Below are 9,274 nucleotides of genomic sequence, written 5' to 3'. Positions count from 1 at the left end.
CAATCCATCAGCGAGCCAGCCCTGAGGGCCCAATCCCAGAGCAGGTGGGAGAAACTTCTGGGAAGGCGTAAGGACCCTGGAACACCTGCCAGGGGGCCCATGCAAGTCTAGGCCAGCCAGACACACTGAGATGGGACAAAGGGCCAGAGGTAGGTGTGGGTGAGCCCCAGGCAAGCCAGCCCGAGGCTCAGCACCACAGACTTGGCCTCAGCACTCTGCCCTTAGTTCACATACTCATTTCTGTGTTTGTGTTTCCCTTTATCTCTCAGTAAGAATTCCTTTTCAAAAATGCCAAGTTTATCTCACACATATCAGAGGGAAAGAAACCTAAATTCCAGGCCCAACTCCCCGGTTGCTGGCCATGTGGTTTGGGACAAGGGGGGGAAAGAAGAAGTCTCATTAGGTGAGCTCCCGGAGGGCAAGCACAGTGCTACCTGCACAACCTCTGCAGTAGTAGCAAGATTCCCGTTTTACAGGTGGGAATCAAGAAAGTGACCTAACCTGCTCAAGGTTCCACAGCTGGATAATGACAGGTAGGATTCAAACCTGATGACAAAGCATGCTGGGCAAAGTCACTCGCCTTTCTCTGTCCCCATTTCTTCAGTCTAAAATGGGAACAATAATAGGGCTACTGGGAGAATGGAATGAAACATTATGCATGAAAACACATGGCAAACTGTAAAGTCTGACGCCTGAGTTAATATCCTCCCTGTGCCCCTCCCCGCACTGGGGCAAGGTCTGAGCGCCTCCCCTTCCTGGTGCTCCCTCGAGAGGGCAGGTGCTGAAAATGACTTTGCCAAACGGATCCAAGGCCTCAGCTCCCCGCCCTTCCTGGCTTGCTTGGCCAATACTCAACAGGACTTATCATAGTTCCTGGAACATCCCAGATCTGCTAGGACAATGATCAGCCCAGGCCAGCCGTCCTGGGGCCTCCAGACCACCTTGCAGGACCAGCCAGCCACAGCAGCAGGAGACATGAGTCGTCAAAAGTACCACTGGCTCAGGTCTGGGTATGCCTGGAAATTCACCAGAGCTTTCACGATACAGACACATTGCTGGGAAGGTCTCCACTTAGCAAACACTGTCAACACCCAGATGGAAAGCAGCCGTGGTGCAGGGCAGGGCCCTCCACCTCCAGCATCTCAGCCCCAGCCTCCAAGGAACGGCAGGTCCAGGTGTACACCCATCTCTCCCCTCCTCATCCCCCTCATGCCACGAGTGTTCCCTCCCGGGAAGCGGCCTCTGTGGCCTCTCCTGATACAGCTTGACTCATCTAAACAGAACACACCAGGTGGCACAGGCAGGTGGCCCAGCCTCCTCAGGGAAGTCTGGAAAAACCCAGGAAGCAGGGAACCTGGCAGAGCTCCCCAGAGCTCAAGCTGGGCCTTCTCTGCCACCCTCTGATAAAGGGCACAAGGCTCATGCTTCCACAGGGAAACGAAGGGCAGGGGCTGAGACCTGCATGGGGAGTCAGGAGCCCTGGGGCCTAGTCCTGGCATTGCCACTACTGCTGTATGACGTTGAGCAAAATACTTCCCCTCACTGGGCCTCAGTTTCCTCATCTATAAGTGAAGGATCTGAAGCTAGATCACTGAGTTCCACTATAGTACTTGCTTTCTATGATGTCACATATCTGGGTGACTCCCCAGAAAACCTAACACAGTCCCTAACACAGACCTTCCACAGGCCCTGAAAGTGGATATCATTTAAGACAAAAACCAAGCAAGAGGGACTTCCCTGGCGGTCCAATGGTTAAGACGTCACCTTCCAATGCAGGGGGTGCGAGTTCAATCCCTGGTCGGGGAGCTAAGATCCCACATGCCTCACGGCCAAAAAACCAAAACATAAAACAGAAGAAATATTGTAACAAATTCAATAAAGACTTTAAAAATGGTCCACATCAAGAAAAAAAAAACCCACCACCAAAGCAGGAAGCAGGCAGCAGGTCCATCTCTCACCTCCTGGGGGAGCCCTCACCGCCCTCATCTTGGGCTCCCTAGGAACTCAGCTTTGACTGGACACTCCCTGGATGAACCTGGAAGAAACAGGTTAAAACCCTAAAACTGTAGAGGAGCGCATCACTTCACTCAGCTGTCAGACAATGAGGCACCATCCAGATCCTGAATTAGGCCATGCAAGTGACAGCTGCTCATCCTCATATTATAAAAGTTGCAAATCTCCTTGTCACCTGTTTATCAGGTCACACGTGAACATGACAAAGGCCAGCAAACGTCCCAGCTTGGTGGCCAGCAGGGACGTCCTGGGCCAAGAACAGGTCCTTGGGTCCTTCCAGGCAGCTTACCTCAACACCAGCAAACAGAAGACTGGGCAAAACACATATCACTCCAGCCCCTCATGGTGCTGGCAGTGAGCTCCAGACAGAGACCAAACCCAGGAATAGACAGGAAAGCTTTGCCACCTTGGAGAAGTCCCTTAGTCTCTGAGGATAAGAGTAATAATTGGACTGATGCAAGGGATAAAATATACAACACATGTGCTATATAAACAGCAAAAAAGCCATCCAGACAAACTGGGTAATGGTGGAAAAACAAAAGAGGTGTAGAATTTTCATGGTGATGTACTGGAGCAAGCTTGCAAGAGCTAATTTAAATGTTCAGGAATTTTGCTAGCCAGTTGACATGATGTTAGTAGCTTGAAATCAGCCATAGCAGGAGCATTTACATCACAGAAATAGTCAAATGGGGCCTTTCTTCCCCCCAGAGAGCCAATTTTTCAACATTTACCAGCACACCACTGTTTATAAATAAGAGTAATGCAAGAGGAGTCAGTGAGTTGTTGCTTCAGACACACTCTCCATAACTTTATATGTCCAAACGAACATTGAAGAATTCAAGATAGTAAGCTTGGGAGGTCATATTCTCTCCTAACACTTAAAAAGCTTTTCCATTTCCGCAAACATTTACTGAGACCTACTACATGCCAGGCACCAGACAAAGATTCAATAAACAAACAAAAAACCTTTCCTGAATTGCTCCCAGAGTGATGAAGCAGTGAGAAAGCACACACTACGAGACACTCAGGGAGTGCAGTGGTCCAACCCCTGGTTGTGAAGGTCCAAGTGAAAGCCACTGGAAAGGGCACTGCAGACAGAGGGAATGGCATATCCAAAGGCACAGAGGCATGGACAATAAGACAACTTTTAAAAATTCCTCTCTAGAACTGGCTTTGAGGAAGTTTTAGAGTTGTTCCACTATAGGCATTATTTATTCTAGCCAAAAAGTGCATCTCTCACCTCACTCCCCTCAGCAGAATTTAGCACCAGATTTCCTTTGGCTGTTTCCAAAACCCAAATACGTTTTCAGAGAGTGAGAATTTGTCATTCCTGAGACCAACTCCTCAAACCAAAGGGGAGCTCCCCCAAGACGTTGATAGAGGCAACATCTCTGTCAAGGGGACTACTTCACGTCGCAGCAGGCACTTGGATGTATGAAACCATTTAAATTTCCATCTCATTTCTCCATATCACTTTATAGGGAACAATGAGCGCCAACTTTTTTCTCTTGAAACATGTCCACATTCTGCCTTGGAGAATGCCAGAATTTGAATTCAAAAATGAAGGCCAAAAAAAAAAAAAAAAAAATCCAAAGCATCCAGACAGAAAAAGGAGGTTATCTTCAAAGGAACAAAACTCAAGGTGACCTCAGACTCTGCAATATTAAACACAAGTAGACAGTGGAACCAGGTCATGAATCCTAAGCCAGCCAAGTCATTGTCCACATGTAGAGGCAACAGAATGTCATTCTCTCTTTCACAGGGGTTCTGAAAATTATATCACCCACATGCCCTTTTTGAAAAAAGCATTTGAAGATACATCAACTGTCTCGAGAGAAATTAAAATACAAAATTCAAACTGGGGAAGTTGAGGTATCATTAAAGAATTGAAAGTGAGCAGTAAACCAGTTAAGTGTAAAAAATAAATTATCGTTGGGGAATTCCCTGGTGGTCCAGTAGTTAGGACTCCGCGCTTTCAGTGCCGTGGCCCAGGTTCAATCCCTGGTGGGGAACTAAGACTGGCAAGCTACATGGTATGGCCAATAAATAAATAAATAATTATAAATGTGTTTTAAAATTGGATGTTAGCCATTTATATGAAATTCCAGAATAGGCAAAATTAATCTATGGTGAAAGAAATCAAAACAATAGTTGTTTCTGGGAGGACAGAGGTTGACTGGGAAGGGTTAAAAAGAAACATAGAGGGCTTCCCTGGTGGCGCAGTGGTTGGGAGTCCGCCTGCCGATGCAGGGGACGCGGGTTCGTGCCCCGGTCCAGGAGGATCCCACATGCCGCGGAGCGGATAGGCCCGTGAGCCATGGCCGCTGGGCCTGTGTGTCCAGAGCCTGTGCTCCGCAGCGGCGGGTGGGGGTGGGGCCGCATCCGTGAGAGGCCCGCGTATTGCAAAAAAAAAGAAACCTAGAGTGATATCAATGTCACTATCTTATAAAGGAGTTTTGTTCCACAGGTGTGCACATTGTCAAACTTGCTGAATTGTACACTTAAGGTCAGTACATTTCACTGTATGTAACGATGTCAATAAAAATGAATATCTTAATATTGAGTTTTCTAATCTATGAATATGGTATAATCTCTGTTTTTTAGGTCTTCTTTAATTCCTCTCAGCAATGTTTTATAGATTTCAGTGTACAGGTTTGGCATGTCTTTTATCAGATTTATCTCTATTCCATGTTTTTATGCTATTTTTTTAAAGGTTTACTTTTTTTTTGTAAATTTATTTATTTATTTTTGGCTGTGTCGGCTCTTCGTTGCTGCACAAGGGCTTTCTCTAGCTGAGGTGAGCAGGGGCTACTCTTCATTGTGGTGCACGGGCTTCTCATTGCGGTGGCTTCTTTTGTTGTTGCAAAGCACGGGCTCTAGGCGCGTGGGCTTCAGCAGTTGTGGCACACAGGCTTCAGTGGTTGTAGCTCGTGGGCTCCAGAGCACAGGCTCAGCAGTTGTGGTGCATGAGCTTAGTTGCTCCAGAGCATGTGGGATCCTCCCAGACTAGGGCCCGAACCCATGTCCCCTGCACTGGCAGGCGGATTCTTAACCACTGCGCCAACAGGGGAGCCCCAATTGACTTTTATGTATTGCTCTTGTATCCTAAAATCTTGTTGAACTCACTTATAAGTTCTAGTAGTTTTTTTGGAGATTCCATCAAATTTTCTATATAAATGATCATGTCATATATGAATAAACACAGTTTTACTTCTTCACTCCCAATCTGGATGCCTTCTATTTCTTTTTCTTGTCTTATTGCACCGACCAGAACCTCCAACATGATGTTGAATAGGTGATAAGAGTGGACAACCCTGCCTCATTCCCAGTCTTAGAGTGAAAGCATTTAGTATTTCACTATAAAGTGTGCTGTTAGCTATAGGATTTTAGTAGATGTTCTTTTTCAGGTAGAGGATCTTCCATTCTATTCCTAGTTTGTTGAGAGATTTTATCAAAACTGAACATAGGATTTGTAACAAATTAATCATTAGAGAAATGCAAATGAAATGCTAATGAGGTACCACTATATGCCTACTAGAATAGGTAAAATTAAAAAGACTGACCATACCAAGTATTGGTGAGGATATGAAGCAACTAGAACTCTCATTCAGTACTGGTGGGCATGTAGTACAACCACTTTGGAAAACAGTTCAGTTCCTTAAAAAGTTAAGAAGGTATCTACCCAAGAGAAATGAAAATACATGTCCACACAAAAACTTGTACATAAATGTTCATAGCTGCTTTATTTGTCATATCCAAACACTGGAAACAACCCAAATGTCCAACAGGTGAATGGACAGACAATGGTGGTATATTCATACCACACACCAGCAATAAAAAGAAATGAACTATTGACATGAACCTGCAATAATGTAGATGGATCTCAAATAATTATGCTAAGTGAAAGAAATCAGACCCAAAAAAATGTATACTGTATGACTCATTTATACAAAATTATTGAAAATGCAAACTAATCTATAGAGACAGAAGGCAAATCAGTGGCTGCCTGGGGACAGGGGTTGGGAGAGGCAAGAGGAGGAGACATGGTGAAGCTTCTGAGGGTGATGGATATGTTCACTGTGATTGTGATACTGGTTTCATGGATATATATCAATACAAATGTCAAAACTTATCAAATTGTACACTTTAAATATGTGCAGTTATTACATGCCAACTATGCCTCAATTCTTCAGTTTAGAAGTGGAATAATAAAATTTTTAAGAGAATGTTAGTGATACAAATAATTATTAAAAGAACATATAGGGACCTCCCTGGTGGCGCAGTGGTTAAGAATCCACCTGCCAATGCAGGAGACACGGGTTAGAGCCCTGGTCTGGGAAGATCCCACATGCCATGGAGCAACTAAGCCCGTGAGCCACAACTACTAAAACCCGTGGGCCTAGAGCCCGTACTCCACAACAAGAGAAGCCACCGCAATGAGAAGCCCACACACCGCAACGAAGAGTAGCCCCTGCTCACAGCAACTAGAGAAAGCCCGTGCGCAGCGACGAAGACCCGATGCAGCCATAAATAAATAAATAAATATATTTTTTTAACCTTATAAAAAATATGAGAACATATACATTATATTAAAAAAATAAGAGCTATACTCCGAGATCATAACCACAGACAAAATGTCTTGAAAAAAAAGCAGCTAAAGTTCTCATCAAAACATAGTGTATCAAAAGTCAGGGTTATTACTGATTTTGATATTTAGAGAAATATCAGTTTGGGTTTTTTTTTTTAAGTGTAGAAAAACTTCAAATCCAACAGAAGTGACTGGTTAGCCACTGGGGCCTCCCATGTTAAGAGGCATCAGTGCCAACTTGTCAAAGGGTGGGGAGTGGACCCGCTGGCTTCCCAAGTCACATCCTGTGACTCTTCCAAATACCCAGAGCCAGGAACCACCTCAGCACCACTACCAAGGGAATATGAGAGCCACCTCCCCTTCTCTGCTTCATCCCTGCCTCCTTGATATTTAAGGAAGGAGACAGATAGATATATCTGATATATCTGAAGGAAAGGAAATAACTATCTCAAAGACATATCTGCACCCCCATGTTCATTGTAGCATTATTCTCAATAGCCAAGATATGGAAACAACCTAATTGTTCATCAGTGGACAAATGGATCAAGAAAGTGTGATATATATACACAGAATGGAATATTATTCAACCAGAAAAAAAAAAAGAGGGAAACCCTGACTTTGGCAACAACATGGATGAACTTTGAGGGCATTATGCTAAGTGAAATAATTCAGACAAAGAAAGACAAATACTGCATGATCTCACTTATATATGGAATCTAAAAATGCTGAACTCATAGAAACACAAGTAAAATGGTGGCTGCCAGGGGCTAGGAGCTGGAGAAATGCAGAGATGTTGGCTAGAGGTTATAAACTTCCAGTTATGAGATGAATACGTTCTGGGGATCTAATGTACCACATAGTCACTGTACTTAGCAATACTGTATTATATACCTGGAGGTTGCTAAATGTTCTCACCACCACCCAAAAAAATGGCAGTTATGTGAAGTGGCAGAGGTGTTAACTAACCTTATTTTGTGGTAATCATTTCATAATATATACATGTATCAAAATATCATGTTGGGGCTTCCCTGGCGGCGCAGTGGTTGAGAGTCCGCCTGCCGATGCAGGGAGCACGGGTTCGTGCCCCGGTCCGGGAAGATCCCACATGCCGCGGAGCGGCTAGGCCCGTGAGCCGTGGCTGCTGAGCCTGCGCGTCCGGAGCCTGTGCTCTGCAACGGGAGAGGCCACAACAGTGAGAGGCCCGCGTACCGCAAAAAAAAAAACACAAATATATCATGTTGTACACCTTAAGGAGGCAGGGCTACAACTACAAGACAGACACGGCCCAACTATCAGGGAGCTTACCTTCCAGTGAGAATCCCAGAGAGAAGACACGTACCAGGGGCGGGGCGGGGACGCAGCCCTAAGCTCGTGGCTGTTAGCGCGAGACCCTGAGCGCCGCGGTTAGAGGCCCCGCCCCACCAACAGTCAACCTCGCAGTGGTCCTCGTGGCAGAGTGCGGTAAGAGACGGGTCACAGCCTTCTCCCCGGGGCCCTCCAGGCCTTCTGGCCTCGGGGCCTGCGAGCGACAGGGTGAAGGCTGTGTCCTGCAGAGCTCACGCCCTCTCCGTGGCCGCCCACAGGCTGGGCCCAGGCCTTGAGGCTGCAGTGAACCTCTCCCCCATCCCCGCCTCTGCGACCCTAATGGCAGCAGCAGTTCTACATGGCTCGCAGTCTGCGTGACCTGGCCCTGCTGTTTGGGCGGCCTGAGGAGCCTGAGGGCCAGTTGGGTCCTTGGGCGCCTGGCTCCCTCAGTGATGATGGCTGGGCAGGGTCTGGGGACCTGGCCCTGAGGGTGCCGCCAGCTGAGATCTGCCTCTTCAGCCGGGCCTGGGCACTGGCGGTAAGACCCATACTGGGTGCTGCACCAACGCTCCCGGCAGGGTAACTGACCTCCGCAGGGACCCCCTCCTCTTAGCCAGGACCTGGACCTCAGAGAGTAAAAGTTGAGCCTTTGGGACCTTGCCCTTTCTGGTTAGAACAGAGAATAACATTTGTTTTGGTGGAGGTTTACAGGAACAACGTGACCTGACCTCAGGAACAAAGGATCTGACACCAAAGAAGTTTGCAACAACTAACCACAGCCCTCCCTCACCTTTCCTATAAAAGGGCTTTGCTGAAAGCTTGAGGGGAGTTCAGAGTTTTTAAGGTACAAGCCACCTGTCTCCTTGCACGGCCCTGCAATAAACCTTTCTCTGCTCCAAACTCTGACGTTTCAGTATTGTTTGGCCTCACTATGCGTTGGGCACACAGATTTCCGTACAGTAACAGACACAGGGAGGGCAGGTTAACAGAACCTGGGGGCTGATTAGCCGGGGGTCAGGGGACATGGAGGAGTCCACGATGACTGTCAAGCTTGCAGGCCTGGTTAACTGAAGAGCCAGGGAACTAGCATCAGGAAGAGGTGATGTAGGGAGGAGATGTGGGCAGGAATATGTAGAGTTCAGTTTGGGTCATGGTGAAACTGATGGAATTTCTTTGGTTGTCCCCTTATCAGTGAGGACCCACAGGATTTGTAGGAGGAGGACAAAGCCAGGGCCAGAGAGTTGGTGGGTTCAGGCTAGGCCTGAGGACAGCCAGGAGCCACAGGGCTTTGCACCGTACCCCAAAGGCACGTGGCCAAGGGGCCTGGTCAGGAGTCAGGCAGCCTGTGTCCTGGCCGGAGTACAAACA

Source organism: Neophocaena asiaeorientalis, unplaced genomic scaffold (assembly GCF_003031525.2).
Source record: "Neophocaena asiaeorientalis asiaeorientalis breed wild unplaced genomic scaffold, Neophocaena_asiaeorientalis_V1.1 scaffold76, whole genome shotgun sequence".
NCBI lineage: Eukaryota > Metazoa > Chordata > Mammalia > Artiodactyla > Phocoenidae > Neophocaena > Neophocaena asiaeorientalis.
Note: the sequence above shows the minus strand (reverse complement) of the source record.